At 35.4% G+C, this 19036-nt stretch overlaps 1 long non-coding RNA gene across 1 annotated transcript; it reads left to right on the top strand.

Moving 5' to 3' along the window:
• Positions 1-7489: 7489 nt before the first annotated feature.
• LOC145128661 (uncharacterized) lies at positions 7490-8283 on the top strand. The gene is made up of 2 exons (XR_013717039.1): positions 7490-7711; positions 7810-8283. It is a non-coding gene; the product is annotated as an uncharacterized LOC145128661 (long non-coding RNA).
• The last annotated feature ends 10753 nt before the right edge of the window (positions 8284-19036 follow it).

Below are 19036 nucleotides of genomic sequence, written 5' to 3'. Positions count from 1 at the left end.
GAGATTGATAATAGCTCGTTCTCCAAAAGTTGTAGTCTCGTATTATTCTTCTTTGAGAAATGCGTCACGAACGTGTCCCAAGCTTCTTTCGGTGTGTTCTCGTCCCGAGTATGCTCCAACATCTCTTCTTCGATTGTGGTCTTCAAGGCAAACATTGCTTTGCCTACTTTGATTTTCCATTTGCTCAAAGCGCCATTAACATCTTCCTCTGGTGGCGTAGTTTCGCTTCCACCAACGATCTCCCATAGATCTTGTCCTTGTAAGTAGGACTTCATACATGTTTCCCACGTTTTGTAGTTGTGGTTGTTGAGTTTCTTGATTCCTCCGACAACTTGGAGATCACCCATCGTGTTGGCAGTACCTCGGTAATACCAAACAAGCTAGTGTCGACACCAAACTTGCGGAGTCACAGACTACTAACGATACAAAGAGAATCACTTGTTCTCACTATCAAGAAACCTTCCTCTGATACCAGATTGTTGAACACGACTCTTTATATGGGAAACAACAAGACTTTTATTAAGACACTTAAGAAGAACTTACTCTTTATACCCAAAATCTTTTTAATTACAATTGTGAGTTCTATAGAGAGATCTATGCAGTGTGCCAGCATCATGGTGTAATTCTTACATAATAGTATTACCGACCGAGCATGCAAATACAGTGGTAGAATTAGTGTATTATTCTGCATTACGCTCTTAGTTTTACGTACCAGAAAGAAAGAATAACACCATTACTTAAGCTTTTGGTTGCTCATATCGGTCAAAACATAAGCTGTTTGTAGATTAGGAACCTAAGGAGATAATACGTATAAGATACTCATATCAGTCTACACACAGCCTTCAAATCAAATGAAAACTTCTCTTGAAAAAACATTATATAGTGAATTTTGTTTTTCATTGAAGTCTAGCTTATATCGTTTAACAACACAAACTGGTTTCGAAACAAATCTGAATTCGAATCCTAAACAACCTGGACAACCGAGAGTTGTCACGTGTTGCAAAAAAGGTTAGTGATCAGTGAGTGCTTTACAAAAAAATTGTTTCCAACTACAATGCTATAACTCGAGTTCATAATGCACCCAGACGATTTGCGAGATCAAAGAATGTGTGCTCACTACAGGGGATTGTGAGGCCACCCATTGGATGGTTATATCCAAACTCTTCCTCAGCCTGATGTAATAACTCTTGAAATGAAGGTTGGCTTAACAAGGATACAGGAATCACAAAGCGCTTCTTTTCCTGTTCCCCAACATAAACTGCAAAATACCCTTTTGGTAGATCCATTGTTGACGTGCGAGACGTTCCATTTGACAAAGACCGTTGGAGAATTTGTTTTGCTAGAATGATTAGTGGCATACGGATACCCATTTTTCTGAAGGTTGATGAATCAAGTAATTAAATCTATGTGAGAATATTTTCAATGTTAAAAGATGTTTTGGAGGAATTGTAGAGGAATGTGTGATGGTGCTTTGCATATCACATGCTTTATATAATGGTTTGTTAAAGGTTCAAATGTACAATAGCTGTTAAAAGGGCAATTAAATTACAAATAGCGACATTGTGACAGAAAGACAATATCATGTGCTCTGTTTCTCAACTTGCAAAAAGACATTATCTTGCATATCACAACCATATATTCAGAGATAATATTATGGCTTAAACTTGTACTTGTAAACCAAAAGAATTAAACATAGAGGATAACATGTATGGCCAGCATTGTATACAACGTATGCAGTGAAGAACACTACAAACATCATGGGTCCAAGTGATATTAATGGTAGTGTGGCTCTGCTTCCTATGAAACCCAAAATTCTGGCTAAAATCTATGGAGTTTTCTTATAACATAATTGGCCAATGATGTATTATCTATATGGAAATAACTCATTGCAGCGATTAGCAATCCATTTTATATGCTTGATCACATGTTTTTGTTTATCAAAACTAGTTTTATGAAAAATAAAATAATAAACCATTTGTTTCATAAGCATCATGAGGGATATTGATGTTGCCTTAAACAATGGAAAGTCCAAGTCATGACGACGTTTGCCTGTTTAAATAAATGATGTACTTAATTTATTTCAAAAGTATTTTTATAAAAATGACATAACAAACCATTTTTTTGATGTGCATCATGACGGACTTTTGTCGGAGCAAAAAATTTATCCAACAAGTCGTGAAGTTTAAATTCATAAAAAAATTATATGTTTTTTCTTCCTTGTTACAGCTGGAAAGACAAAGGCATGTGATCTTGCTTGCACTTCACCATATGTCACTATCCCCCTTCTAAATTTCCTTATATATTTTGGATATATAAACCATTCCAGATGAATAACACACGGATTCTCAACTATTAACCAGGAAGCCGTGTTTTGATAATTTTCATTCACCATATTCATTTTTAAGTTAAGAGATACTACCCTCCTTGAAAAATGGCCATCCTAATGCCCCGCTTCACTCAAGCAAAGAGAATTTTTAGAAGGTCATTCTCAAATGGAAGCAGCACAACAAAATCTATGAATATCCCGAAAGGTTGTTTAGCGGTTTATGTCGGTGAGCAAGACAAGGAGCGATTTGTGGTTCCTGTATGGTTGTTAAGCCAACCTACTTTTCTAGAACTACGAGATCAAGCTGAGGAAGAATTTGTGTATATTCATCTGATGGGCGGACCGACAATTCCATGTAGTGAATAAACATTCACCGATCTAGCATCTCCTTTGGGCGCATTATGACTTGTATACAACATTCGTTGTTACCTTGAAAAGCTAACTAACAACTAGAATATTTATTATCAGTTGTAAATAGAGACTATTGTCCCATTTTTGTATGTAACTTTATCATGGAACTATTTAGAGGTCAATGTATTCTATTTAGCATTAAGAGATAAGACATGAAGAGCAACGAATTTCACCTGTCTACTATTTCGACAATTAGAATTTTACATACCTTGAAGTTTGTCCCTAGAAAGACACAATCGCCTCATATATTTGTTTCTTTTTTCTCAAAATGATACAATGAATTATCAAAAGGGATCATGAGCTTTTGTGGCAATACATTTTCATGCATGTGAAAAATTTATGCTTTCATATAATTAGCGAATATGATATAGATACTCATATCATGAAACAATTACCAGAAACCACGTTGTGCTTAATAAGTAATAAATAGTAAAAAGAGTAGTATAAGAGAATGAGGCTCTAGTTCATACAATATTTAAAAATTTCTATTCAGCTTATGGAATCTATTATTTAAATTTGAAATACACAACACTTGCCTTACTTCAACAGAGAACACAACATGTTTTGTTTCTTTTTATGTTCAATTTTTTATGTGTAGTCTTTTTATATATTTCACTATGCATTTTCTGTTCAAAGAATACAAAAAAATACGACCTGATGCCTAAGGAGCTCACACATTTATAACTAGATTTTCATTGGAATAGAATTAGAGGAGTACAATATGATGGCAATCAGTGGAGAAATGGAAACACAGTTATACAAATATACAAGTGTTTCTTATCGCGAACAATTATGCTGGCAGTAGGCTACATAGGATTACGTAATGAATCAGATGAAGAGTTGGGGCATGTTTTAAGCCAAAATCCACACAAAAATACAGAATTTTTTTTTCATGATGCCCACTTTTTTGGTTCAAATTATAAATTTTCAATGCATGTGAAAATGGTAGAATCTCTATGTGTGTGCATCCCCCCCCCCCCCCCTCCACCCTCTACACCCCCTTGCCTAACGGCTAATTATAATGTTAAAAGGGAGTTTTGGAAAATTCTTGAAACGACTATTGATTGCTACTTTCCCCACATAGATTTTCTGCTTATGTGTGAATTTTGGCAAGGAGATACTCCTAGTATGCTATAGTTAGGTACATACTTGATTCTTCAAATCTACTACACACTGATTGTGAAACTTCATTTTGGTATAAGAAACAATATGCATGTCCCCTTTCCCAATATAACTATCTCTGGAGAACGCGTCTCTAATGACTTGTATCTTACGGATTGAACCATATGCACATAGTTTTAAATTATGGTAATTTGGATCTATGACATGTGCTAATTTAGTACTCAGTTGACCATGACAACCGTGACATAGCTCTACCTCCAAGGTGAAATCTTAGTGAACATGGTCCTTCCATCCGCACCTGCACATTTGAACTTACAACACATAGGCTCATTGGTTCCTCTATCCTTAGTGTGCATGACGTGGTCCCTCTGGCCTCCGGTACTCAAGTTAGCAACATCGAGCTCTTTGTCCATCACTGAAATTTTCAGATCATGTGCCCGCTTCCTCTTTCCTTGATGTGCTTCCATATCAAGATCTTTTTCCCTAATCGTCTCAACAGTCTATTCCACAGCCCGAAAGGCTGCAGCTCGCTCCCCAAATTTGACAATTAGCCTGTCAGTGATTCGACGAACCACACCAGACAATTCTTCCAATAAAATATGTGAAACGTCAATGATAATCAATTCGCGTAACGCTGTGTCATCTATATCAATCTTGTAGGACTCTACTTCCCGCCCGGGCACCGACCTCCTATTAAACAAAACCATATTGTCATCACATAACCAAAATGTCATCACTAATCCATTATACTTTATCCACAATTTGGAGACCCGTACATAAATCCTCTATTGGCTTCCTATAATCTTCGTGAGCTTCCTCAATTCGAGTATGAATCCTATGTTTCCAGTAGTACGGGCGCAATACTACCTTCCACACCTACTCATACTTTCCTCAAGAATCGTCCCGAATCTTCTAAGTGACTTCCTCATAATGGTACTCCCAAAACCTGCTAAACAGCGTCGCAACCGTACTAAAGTTTCAAACTTTATAAGATATGATGCTCAAGGGACTCAAAGAAACCATAAAGTTTCAAACTTTATCTCTTCAAACCATACAAACCACATCAAAAAGGACTAAAAGCATGACAAAAACCTAGATCTAAAGAGGAAGACATCAAAAGATGGAAGCTCGAGGACTTACAAAGAGTCCAGAAGATTCACACGAGTGAGGGGATGGTTTGATTGTTGAACCAAGGCCCCAACTCTTCTTGTTCTTACATTAAAACCACCAAAAGCTTGAAAAATGAGCAAAAAATCTTCAAAAGAACAAGGGTTTGGCCAAATGGTCGTTTGGAGGTGATGGAAGCTGAGGGTGGAGGAAACCCTATCCATCACTTCCTTTAACAAGGGATTAAGGCCCAAGAAATAGGGTTTTGCATAAAATGGTTGCCATGGTGTGGCCAACATAATGCCACATAGTGCCACTCATTTTAGGTGCGCGTCTCAAGCATACTTTACCACATTGTCGTGACACCATTATTACGTCGTGGCCAACCATATTTTCCAAAATATTTTTGATATTCATACCTCGCAATATGGATGTTACACGTTTGATCTTTTGTGTTGTAGAAAAGAAAATTAGGTCAAATTTCCATATTTTCTAAATTAGCTAGACATGTTTTGGCAATACCGATCTGAACGGTTCCATATGAGTCGATATTTAGTACCGGTGACAGAGCTATCTATAAGTATATGATTTGTATCACTAATCCGACAGACCCTTTGATTTGTGCACAAGATAGGATACAATTTTCTTCGGTAGATCATGACCTTGGTTATCTTATGAGGAGTATAAACATAGATGAATTGACTGAAATTGTCATATATAAAAATTGGTAAGCTTTTTTCAATATCATTGGACTTAATTTCACAAACACATACTATGATATTAATATTATCATGTTTTTTTTATGTAGATACATTTTCAAAGGGTAAAAGTTAATCCAATGATGCTCAGCAAAAAGCGATTGGATTGCTTTGTTACCACATAACTAACATGTTATATCTTTGTTTATATTCTCTTATGTTTAATGAATTTTAAATTTTTTTAGTATGTATTGATTTTGGTTGTTTACTTCTAGTCTATGTAGTGGATAGAAGGTTTCAATAGCAAGTTGTTACATGGGATGAATGAAAGGGATTTATTAGAAGACAAAAATGTTGTTTTTCTTTTGTTTAAACTTAAAAAATTCGTGAAATTTAGTGTTTTTAAGATGTTAATCATTAATTACTCAACTCATTCATTTGGTGGTTCTTTTAAATGTTTGGAACTCTAAAAATATGTTTTTTTGGTGTTTTAACCTTTTAAAGTCAGCTATTTAAATTTGACGTTTTTAAGATATTAACTGTTAAGTACTCACTTTATTAGTTTGTTAGTGCTTTAAATAAGTTATTAAAATTTGACATTTTTAAAATGATAATTACTAATAGTTTTAAAACTCTTAAAATCGCAAATGAAAAAACCCAAATCCACATTGTTAATAACAATTCAAAATACCGCCGAAAGAAAACCACATCTAATCTACATGGTCAAATACCAAACTACAAACCACATCAAAAACACATAACCGCACCATTCTGTTCGCAAAATGAAATAATCATAGTTGCATTTCGCAGTTTGGTTTTGATCAGTAATCATACCAAACTACATTGTGCTCACCCTATCCGTAGAGGGGTATATTGCTCATCAATTTTGCCGTAGCAGTATTCAGGAAGCAAGTGGATAAACTATTAAAAGAGTCCATAGAGGGGTTCCAATTAGGAAGCTTGGAAGCTGAATGGGCTCGTGATCTTGTGAGATTTTGTAATCAAAACCGGAGGTTGTCATGGACAGGATTCAAGAACTCGAGCTTGAATATGTCATAAAGAAATAATGCTTTACTGATGTCATTAGTGAAATGTTTTAGATGATTGACAAAGTCAAGTTTCTTTACGAAGAGAAAGAAGCTACTTATTGATTGATTGGCTTATCTTGAGAGGGATTTGGATTGGTCTTTGATATTAGTTTAAAAAATATGTGCTATAGTTGCCTCAATTTTCTTAGTTGCTCGACTATTTTCAGGAATCATGCGTTGAGTACAATATACGTTTATATAAGGTTCTTTTTCGTTTGCCATGACACCATCTCGTTCTCAACATCAAGATGAGATGATTGTTGTGCTTGATGACCTAGCTTCTACGAATTATGTCTTTAAACATGGAGAGAACGTCATAGGCTTACACTAGCTTAGGTTGTGGATGGGTGGTATTCTTGAAGAGACTGGGTACCCAAGTTCTATAATTGAAAATATCGAACACCCGTCAATCAAGTATATAGGAATTTTAAGGCATGTTGTTGGGTAAAAATAGAAATTAATAACTCAAGGTTTATTAAATGGAAACTAATAGAAAAATGAAGTAAATTAATTGTTCATTTATTTAAAATAACATGTATATTGAATAACTAGGTGATAAAGTAGAAGGGTAGTTTTAAATATTTCGAATTTAAAAGTAGAGGGGAAAACATGTTACTTATTAATTTTGGGTCATTTTGAAAATAAAAAGAATATAAAGGGCTTAATTTAAACATAGGTTAAATGTTGGGATCAAAAGTGCTTATTTTCTTTTCTTCTGAGTGTCGATCGAATGTTAACAAAAGAAAAGAAAACGCTGGTTTCCTTGTGTGTGGCCGGTTACGTCTACAATCTGGAAAGAAGGGGAGACCTTCAAGGTCTCTTTGTTTTCTGTTGAGTGCGAACCAAACCAGAGAAAGGGTAAGAAAAAGGGGAACGCAGAAATCATATAAGGGGTGCGTGATTTCTCACATTTGGTAGCCCAAAATTCCTATTGTCCTTCAGTTTGACAGATTCTTCAGGTAATAACGAAACCCTAGTAAGTTGATTTTTCGAAAATATTCAAATAAATGTTGAAATTGGATTTGGACTCATGAATTGCTATTTGTAATGAGCTTAGAAACATGATTGCATGGCAAAAACTTGAATATCTTGAATGCGACAGATTTGAGTTTTACTAATCTTTATTCAAATTGGAATGGAATTGTGAATTCCAACACTTAATGGAAAAAGGAATGGGCTAGGGAAAATTTTGATGATAGCATGGAATTGGTATGTAAATATCACAAGATTTGTGGAAACAAATCTACAGGTGTATCGATACAAATGGGACAATTCTAAGTAATTTACAAAGAAGGGACGAAACCTTAACAAGTTGAAAGTCGCCTGGAGCATTTTGAAGTCAAGTTACATCATTCTATTTGCTTACACATTTTTGTAAAGTATTGATCACTGACCTTTTTCCAACAGGCATGCAAGACTGAGTCACTTGTCCCTGTTGTATAAAACATGAATTTTCACTTGTTTGAAGTACCCGGTATATTATGTGAGGATATAAGCTTATACTTGAATGAGAAACAAAATTCATTGTCAATATTTTTTTTCTTTCAAAAAAGAAGTGTGTATATAGGCATATTATACTTTTTTTTGTTGGGTTGTTGGCTAAGCTAATAAGAGCATATGCTTACACCTGATATGCGGAACCAAAATAAAATATCAATGTTTTATTCATTGTCCTGTACTTCACGCTCATAGTGGATAATCATGATTGAACCTAATACTTATACGGATTTTCTACGATTCTCAGTTAATGTTGTATGCAACAATTTAACATATTAATTAGTTATGATAAGCTAGGAAATTGCATAGCTTTAACAACACGATTCATTGGCTTTAATTTACATGATCTTTGGGTGTATAAGTAATCAAAAGATTAGTTAAACATTGCTATAACTCTATTGGTATCTGTAATCACCATGTTAATTTTTCGTGCGATGGAGTTGTTTTCAAGTGGGACCCAATTTGTCTTGGAATGCATCAATGTTTAGCCAACTTGTACTTTACTTTGGTTAAAGAACAAAAGCATGTGAGACTAAATGGTTGATATATCACCATCACAAGGTCATGGACCCAAGTGGTACATATTGTTTAGCAATTATATTTTTGATGATAAGTCATGAACAAAAGCAACTATCTTTGTTAATTCCATTCCACTCCCAATATTCACATTACCTAAATAATCAAATGTGAAATTAGCTTGTCATTCATACACTAAACAAATTATAGTGAACTCAAAACTGTTCCTTGATCTGATTTCATACAAGTGGGAAAATTGTCTCGGTTTAAATACAAATGACAAAATTAAACACCTAGCTAGTGGTTAATTGGTTGTAAGAATGCTGCATAGAAGTCATAATGCGCCCAACTGAGAAGCAATATCTCTGAATGTATATTCACTGCATGGAATTGTGAGGCCGCCCATTTGATGAACATACCCAAATTCTTGCTCTGCCTGATCTAGTAATTCTTGAAATGCAGGTTGGCTTAACAACCATACAGGAACCACAAATCGCTTCTTCTCTTGCTCACCAACATAAATTGCTAAATAACCTTTCGGAATGTCCATACATTTGGGTGTGCTGCTTCCATTGGATAATGATCTTCTGAGAATTTGTTTTGCTTGAATGATCCGAGGAAAAAGGATGGCCATTTTTAAGGAGGGTGGTGTCTGTTCACTTCAAAGGCCTGATTGTGGATGGAAACTCTCAAAGCATGCACGTTTTCTTGGTGAAAAGTTGTGAAGGATTTCAGAGGAAGTTGTGGTTGTGTTATTCATATCGAATGGTTTTTATATACAAAGATACAAGGAGATCTTGATAGAGGATGGTGACATCTGGTGGAAGAAAAGGCAACCTCACATGGCTTTGTCTTCCAACCTGTAAGACAGATCCAATGTCTAATTCACCTATTAATGATAGGGCCAGATATGTTTCAAGAAATCCCCAGAGACCTGAGCCACAATTTCGTGCTTTTTAGGGGGCATTACCACATTCCTCTTAATATTACATGGGACCATGATGCTTCTACCGTATTTTATTCCCACCTTGTTGTATCCTTCCACAACCAACAGACATCCTAAATGTTCTTTAAATCATTCAGAATTCTCCAAAATCCACCCTTTGTCTTCCTCAAAGTACACATGTTTGCTCACACAAGTCTTTCCAGTGTAATGATCAAATAATATGTATGCTTTAATTCCGGTTTCTGTTCCAAGATACACATATTTCTTGCTCCTATCTTCGAGTTTCTAGAGATGATTATTCATGACTTTCGTATGAGCAATACAGCCAAACACCCATAGGTGTTCAATATTTGGTTTTCTTCCGGTCCAACACTTGTATGGGGTTGTGTTTTGTAACGCCTTTGTTGACACACGGTTAAGCACAAACACTGCATGTCTTGCTGCTTCTCCCCATAACGTCTCCGACACTTTCTTAAACTTCAAGATTGTTCCCATCATCAGCAAGCTACCATGTCGTGGCCTCCCTTTGTCCATGTCATGGTCGCAAAATGACAAAATTATCGGTTGATCTTCAGTCGCCACGTTGTGGCGGCTAGAAGGCCACGTCCTTGGAACTGCATCAACACAACTTAATGAAATAAGTTGTTTTTCTTCATCCTTAAGAGCTCCAAAGCTCATATATGATTCTTCCTAAGTTCTTCACATATAAAGTTTCCATCTTTATCCATTAAGATATCCCAATACGCCAAGATCTCAAAAGATAGGTCCTTACTGGCCACTTAAGGCATGAAGTCACCCATTAAGCACTTCATCCTTATAATCTCCAGTCCAAAACAAACAGAAGGGTTTTAGGGGTCCCAAACTTTTTCGAAAAGCACGCACCATGCTTGTCCTTTCCCAAATCTAGGTCAGATGAAATATGACCTAAAACTCATGCAACGTCTTCCAACCATCCCCAATTTCTAGATCTATATGACATGATGCTCAAGGGACTCAGAGAAACCATAAAGTGTCAAACTTTATCTCTTCAAACCATACAAACCACGTCAAAAGGGACCAAAACATGAAATAAAACCTAGATCTAAAGAGGAAGACATCAAAAGATGGAAGCTTGAGGACTTACAAAGAGTCTAGAAGACGCTCGTAAGTGTGGGGAAAGATTTGATTGTTGAAACAAGGCACCAACTCTTCTTCTTCTTCCTTTAAAACCACCAAAAGCTTGCAAAATGAGCAAAAAAAACTTCAAAAGAAGAAGTGTTTGACCAAAGGTTCGTTCGTAGGTGAAGAAGGTTGTGGGTGGAGGAAACCCTAGCCATCACTTCCTTTAAATATGGCTTAAGGCCGAAGAATTAGGGTTTTGTATAAAATGGTTACCACGACATGGCCAACATAGTGCCACATCATGGCACTCATTTAATATGTGTGCCTCAAGCAAAAATTGCCACATTGTGGTGATACCTTCACCACGTCGTGCCCAACCATATTTTCCAACATAGTTTTGATATCCGTACCTCGAAATCCGGATGTTACACGTTTGATCTTTTGGGTTGGCAGAAAGAAAATTAGGTCAAATTTCCCATATTGTCTAAAGTAGTTAGACATGTTTTGGCAATTCCGATCTCAACAGTTCAATCTGAGTCGACATTTAGTACCGGTGGTGGTAGAGCTATCAGTAAGTATATGATTTCTAACACTAGCCCCACATAACCTTTTATTTGTGCACAAGATAGGATACAATTTTCTTCTGTAGATCATGAACTTGGTTATCTTATGAGGATTAAATAAATAGATGAATTGATTGCGAAATTATCGAGTATAAAAATTGGTAAGCTGTTTTCGATAGTTTTGGACTTAATTTCACAAACACTTACTATGATATTAATATTATCATTTTTTTATGCATATAAGATTTCAAAGGGTATAAGGTAGTCCAATGATACGCAACAAAAAGCGATTGAATTGCTTTGCAACCACATAACTAACATGCTATATCTTTGTTTATATTCTCTTATGTTTAATGATTTTTTTTAATTTTTTAGTATGTAATGATTTTGGTTGTTTACTTGTAGTCGATGTAGTGAAAAGAAAGTTTCAATAGCAAGTTGTTACATAGGATGAATGAAAGGGAAATATTAGAAGAAATTTTTTTTGTTTTTGTTTGGTTTAAACTTCAGAAATTGGTGGAATTTAGTGTTTTTAAGATGTTAATTGTTAATTACTCAACTTATTCATTTGATGGTGCTTTTAAATGTCGCGAACTCTAAAAATATGGTTTGGTGGTGTTTTAACTTTTTAAAGTAAGATATTTAAATTTGGCGTTTTTAAGATGTTAACCGTTAAGTACTCACTTTATTAGTTTGTTAGTGCTTTAAATAAGTTATGGAAATCTTTCGTTTTTAAGACGTTAATTACTAATAGTTTTGACACTCTTAAATACCACAAATTAAAAAACCCAAATCGACACGGTGAATAACAACACAAAATATTGCAAAAAGAAAACCAAACCAAATCCACACAATCAAATACCAAACTACAAACGACATAAAAAAACCACATAACCGCACAATTCGGTTCACAAAATGAAATAATCGTACTTGCGTTTCGTAGTTTGGTTTTGATCAATAATCGCATCGAACTACACCATACTCACCCCTATCTGTAGAGGGGTGTATTGCTCATAAGTTCATCGTAGCATTATAAAGGAAGCAAGTTGATAACCTGGGGTCATAAATTAGCTAGCTTTCAAAGGAAGCAAGTTGATAACCTGGGGTCATAAATTAGCTACCGTGAAAGCTGAATGGGCTCATGATCTTATGAGATTTTGTAATCAAAACTGGAGGTTGTCGTGGACACGATTCAAGAACTCGAGCTTGAGTAAGCCATAAAGGAGTAACGACTTTACTAATGTCTTGAATGAAAAGTTTTAGATGATTGACAAAGTCAAATTTCTTTATGTCGGCAAAGAAGCGACTTTTTGAATGATTGGCTTCTCTTGAGAGGGATTTGTATTGGTGTTTTGATATTAGTTTCTGAACTGTGTGCTATAGTTGCATTGATTTTCTTAGTTGCTCGACTATTTTTAGGAATCATGCGTTGAGTACAATATTCGTTTATGTATGGCTCTTTTTCTCCTGAAGCATGATTTGTCTCCTCCTATTTCCACGACACCATCTCATTCTCAACAACAAATTGAGAAGATTGTTACGCTTGATGACCTAGCTTTTACAAATTACGTCTTTGAACATGGAGAGAACGTCGTAGGCTTACACTTGCTTAGGTCGTGGATGGGTGGTATTCTTGAAGAGACCGGTACCCAAGTTTTATAATTGAAAATATCGAAGAACACAAGTCAATCAAGTATATAGGAATTTTAAGGCATGCTGGTGGGCAAAAATAGAAATTAATAACTCAAAGTTTATTAAATGGAAACTAATAGAAAAATGAAGTAAATTAATTGTTTATTTATTTTAAATGACATGTATGTTGAATAGTTAGGTGATAAAGTAGAAGGGTATTTTGAAATATTTCGAACTTAAAAGTAGAAGGGAAATATGTTACTTATTAATTTAGGGTCATTCTGAAAATGAATAGAATATAAAGGGCTTTATGTAAACATAGGTTAAATGTTGGGTTCTAAAGTGGATACTAGAGAGCATCTTATTTTCTTTTCTTCAGAGTGTCGATCGAATGGTAACAAAAGAAAGGAAAACGCTTGTTCCTTACTTCCTTGTGTGTGCGTTGTTATGTCAACAATCTGGAAAGAACTTCAAGGTCTCTTTTTATTCTGCTAAGAGGGTGTTTGACATAACTTTTAAAGTGACTTTTCACTTTTATCTTTTTCTAAAAGTCAAAAAGATGTTTGGTAATCCTGACTTTTCCAACTTTTCCAATAGAGTAAATGGCATCTTTTTGAAAAGTCACGTAATCCTGACTTTTCCAACTTTTACAAAAAGGACTTTTTGGCTTTAAAAGCTAAGCCAAACACCCTCTAAGTGCGAGCCGACCCAGAGAAAGAGGAAGAAGAAACGGAGCACAAAAATCATATAAGGGGTGCGTGATTTCTCACATTTGGTAACCCAAAATTCCTGTTGTCCTTCAATTTGACAGATTCTTAAGGTAATAACCAAACCCTAGTAAGTTAATTTTTCGAAAAATTCAAATAAATGTTGAAATTGGATTTGGACTCATGAATTGCTATTTGTAATGAGCTTAGAAACATGATTGCATGGCAAAAACTTGAATATCTTGAATTTGACAGATTTGAGTTTTACTAACCTTTATTCAAATTGGAATGGAATTGTGAATTCCAACACTTAATGGAAAAAGGAATGGGCTAGGGAAAACTTTGATGATAGCATGGAATTGGTATGTAAATATCACAAGATTTGTGGAAACAAATCTACAGGTGTATCGATACAAATGGGACAATTCTAAGTAATTTACAAAGAAGGGACGAAACCTTAACAAGTTGAAAGTCGCCTGGGAGCATTTTGAAGTCAAGTTATATCAGTCTATTTGCATACACATTTTTGTTAAGCACTGATCACAGACCTTTTTGCAACAGGCATTCGAGACTGAGTCACCTGTCCCTATTGTATAAAACATGAATTTTCACTTGTTTGGAGTACCCTGTAGATTATTTGACGATATAAGCTTATACTTGAATGAGAAACAAAATTCATTGTCAATATATTTTTTCTTTCAAAAAAGAAGTGTGAATATAGGCATATTATACTTTTTTTGTTGGGTTGCTGGCTAAGCTAATAACAACATATGCTTACACCTGATATGAGGAACCAAAAACAAATATCAATGTTTAATTCATTGTCGTGTAAGTAACGCTCATAGTGGATAATCATGATTGAACATAATACTTCTACGGATTTTCTGCGATTCTCAGTTAGTGTCGTACGCAAAAATTTAACATATTACTTAGATGTGATAGCTAGGAAATTGCATAGCTTTAACAACATGACTTATTGGCTTTAATTTACATGATCTTTGGGTGTACAAGTAATCAAAAGAATAGTTAAACATTGCTATAACTCTCTTCTTATATCTAATCACAAGGTCCTTTTTTCATACCATGGAATTGTTTTCAAGTGGGACCCAATTTGTCTTGTAACTCATCAATGTTTAGCCAACTTGTACGTTACTTTGGTTAAAGAACAAAAGCATGTGAGACTTAATGGTTGATATATCACCATCACAAGGTCATGGACCCAAGTGGTACATATTGTTTAGCAATTATATTTTTGATGATAGGTCATGAACAAAAGCAACTATCTTTGTTAATTCCATTCCACTCCCAATATTCACATTACCTAAATAATCAAATGTGAAATTAGTTTCTCATTCATACACTAAACAAATTATAGTGAACTCAAAACTGTTCCTTGATCTGATTTCATACAAGTGGGAAAATTGTCTCGGTTTAAATACAAATGACAAAAAAACCTAGCTAGTGGTTAATTGGTTGTAAGAATGCTGTATAGAAGTCATAATGCGCCCAACTGAAAAGCAATATCACTGAATGTATATTCACTGCATGGAATTGTGAGGCCGCCCATTTGATGAACATACCCAAATTCTTGCTCTGCCTGATCTAGTAATTCTTGAAATGCAGGTTGGCTTAACAACCATACAGGAACCACAAAACGCTTCTTCTCTTGCTCACCAACATAAATTGCTAAATAGCCTTTCGGAATGTCCATACATTTGGTTGTGCTGCTTTCATTGGATAATGATCTTCTGAGAATTTGTTTTGCTTGAATGATCCGAGGAAAAAAGATGGCCATTTTTAAGGAGGGTGGTGTCTGTTCACTTCAAAGGACTGATTGCAGATGGAAACTCTCAAAGCACGTCTTGTTAGATTTCAGGGGAAGTTGTGGTTGTGTGATTCATATCGATTGGTTTTTATATACAGAGATACAAGGAGATCTTGATAGAGGATGGTGACATACAGTGGACGAAAAGGCAACCTCACATGGCATTGTCTTCCAACCTGTAAGACAGATCCAATGTCCAATTCACCTATTAATGATAGGGCGACATATGTTTGATGAAATCTCCAGAGATATTAGCCACAATTTCGTGCTTGTTAGGAGGCATTGCCACATTCCTCTTAATATTACTTGGGACCATGGTGCTTCTATATATCCACCTTAGTTTCGAATACTGGCGATACAAGTTATCTTCTTTGTTAAATTCTTTTCTATACACAAGTACATGATTAAGCCATATTATTGCTTGTGACTTTGTGGTTGTGCTATTAAAGATCACACTATTATACAAGTTAAAAGACACAACACATGATCTTGCCTTCCTGTCGCAATGTCCCCATCTGTCATTTAATTTCTATTTTATCACTTATGGTACCTTTGATTGTCCAATAAACCTTTATATATAACATCAGATAGGCAAAACACCAGCATATTTTACTCTCAACCACCCCTGTACATCTTTCACTTTGAGATTACTCTCAAATTGGTCGTGGTAAGAAAATTGCAAAGCTTTATCTGAGTACTCAGTCGCTATAAATTTAATGATCTTTGGGTGTGTAGGTAATGAAAAGAGTAGTTAAACATTGTTATAAATCTATTCGTATATCAAATGAATAGGTTGGTTTTTCAAAGGACGGAATTGTTTTCACGTATAACACAATTGGGTCTTACAATGTATCAATATTTTGCCAACTTATATTTTAATTTGGGTAAGGGAACAAAAGCATGTGAGAGTTAATGTTTGATAAATCATTATCACAAGGTCTTGGACCCAACTGCTACGCCTTGTTCACCACTCATTTTGAATAAGTTTGTACAACTTGATAAGAACCACACTGTTTATTGAGTTAAACTACCATAACTCCTAACATTAACAATTGATATTACCAAATATTTGATCCCCCGGTTAACATCATTTGTTTTAAATCACTTTAAAAGTCAATTAGAAGAAAGATTAGATAGCATATTAGTTCGGTTTACCATAAAGAGAAACCATCTTTGTTAGCTCTGTTTGCTTTATGCAGTTTTATAAGACAAGAGAAGATATAACATTAAATACAATACTCTCCGTTTCACTCCGAACCAAAAATTCACATTTCCAAAATAGTCGATGGTAAAATTAGTTTCTCATTCATACAATGAAAAATTTATAATGAACTCAAAACTGTTCCTTGATTCGATTTCATACAACTGGGAAAATTGTCTGTGAGTTAATTACAAATGATAAAAAGAACCTAGTGGTTAGTTGGTTGTAAAAATTCTGTAAGGAAATCATAATGCGCCCAACTGAGAAGCAATATCACTGAATGTATATTCACTACATGGAATTGTGAGGCCGCCCATTTGATGAACATACCCAAATTCTTGCTCTGCCTGATTTAGTAATTCTTGGAATGCAGGTTGGCTTAACAACCATACAGGAACAACAAATTGCTTCTTCTCTTGCTCACCAACATAAATTGCTAAATGGCCTTTCGGGATTTCCATACATTTGGTTGTGCTGCTTCCGTTGGATAATGATCTTCGGAGAATTTGTTTTGCTTGAATGATCCGAGGAAAAAGGATGGCCATTTTTAAGGATGGTAGTTGCTGTTCACTTCAAAAGCCTGATTGAGGATGGAAACTCTCAAAGGATGCACGTCTTTTTGGTGAAGAGTTTTGAAGGATTTCAGAGGAAGTTGTGGGTGTGTTATTCATATCGAATGGTTTTTATATACAGAGATACAAGGAGATCTTGATAGAGGATGGTGACATCTGGTAGAAGAAAAGGCAACCTCACATGGCTTTGTCTTCCAACTTATAAGACAGATCCAATGTCTAATTCACCTATTAATGATAGGGCCAGATATGTTTCAAGAAAACCCCAGAGACCTGAGCCACAATTTCGTGCTTGTTAGGGGGCATTACCACATTCCTCTTAATATTACATGGGACCATGATGCTTCTACCGTTTTTCATTCCCACCTTAATTTAGAATACTGGTGATACAAGTTATCTACTTTGTTAATTCTTTTCTATACACAAGTACATGATTAATTAAGCCATATTATTGCTTGTGACTTTGTAGTTGTGCTATTCAAGATCATACTTTTATACAAGTTAGAAGAGACAGCTCATGATCTTGCCTTCCTGCTGTAACGTCCCCATCTGTCATATAATTTCCTTTTTCTCACTTATTGTACATTTGATTCTCCAATAAACCTTTATATATAGAATATGATAGCGAAAAGCTCCGGCATAATTTCCTCTCAAACACCTGATGGCTTTTACACAAAGAGTATTGACCTTATTCAATGAGTAATGGCAGAAAACAGAAAAAAGGCACTTGCAGGTGGGACAAAAACTGCACACTTCACTTTTGATTTGGGACAACATACCGAATTAATGGAGCAACTTTTTTGAGTTTTTTCATTAAATTGCAAAAGGGAAATAGACTACATCTATAAAAAGGAAAATGCCTCCTACACTAATGGGGGAACTAATCCACTTCTTGATTACGCCTAAAGAAAAGGAAATATGACTAACATGACCTTTTGATAGAGTCAAACCACTAAATAAACATATGTTTCCCAATATACACTCCGGATTAAACCAACATATCCCCAGTTAATCCAGAGTCTTCATTCCAAGCTTTTCTCTCATTTCCTTGAACATGATTCTTGCAAACGGTTTGGTGAGGATATCATCCTTCTGTTCATGACTTACAACATGCCTTACAAAAACATCCGCCCTTTCAATGCATTCTCTAATAAAATGGAACCGGATATCTATATGCCTGCTTCTCCCATGGAAGATGGGATGCTTTACTAGTTCAATAGCTTACTTATTTTCGATGTGGATTGTAACTGGACCTAGCTTTTCCCCTGTTGTTACCTTACCTCCTGGATCAACCAACAAAGCCAGGATCCTTGACATGTTGCCATAGTTGCTGCCATAAACTCCGCTTCACACGATGACAGTACAACACACCTCTGTTTTTGCGAACTCCATGTCATTGGACTTTCGTTCAAGTAGAACACCATTCCACTTGTACTTCTTCTATTAACCAGGTCTCGGGCGTGATTGCTATCCGAGAATGCAAGCTCTTCATTCTTTCTGGAGCTTTGAGGGCAAAACAGTCCCAAGATTGAGAGTTCCCTGTACATATCTTAGATCTTAGAATTCTCTTCACAGCTTGATGGTGAAGTTTAGTTGACCTTTCAAGGAACCAAATTACAATTCCCACTGCATATGCTATGTCAAGTCTAGTGTGGCATAAATATCTCAAACCACCAACGATAATTCTATATTCAGTAGCATTTATGGGTTCACCATCTTCATCT

Source organism: Lactuca virosa, chromosome 8 (genome assembly GCF_052849685.1).
Source record: "Lactuca virosa cultivar CGN04683 chromosome 8, Lactuca_virosa_CGN04683_v6, whole genome shotgun sequence".
NCBI classification, from domain to species: Eukaryota; Viridiplantae; Streptophyta; class Magnoliopsida; order Asterales; family Asteraceae; genus Lactuca; species Lactuca virosa.
This window is presented reverse-complemented; position numbering and strand designations above follow the sequence as displayed.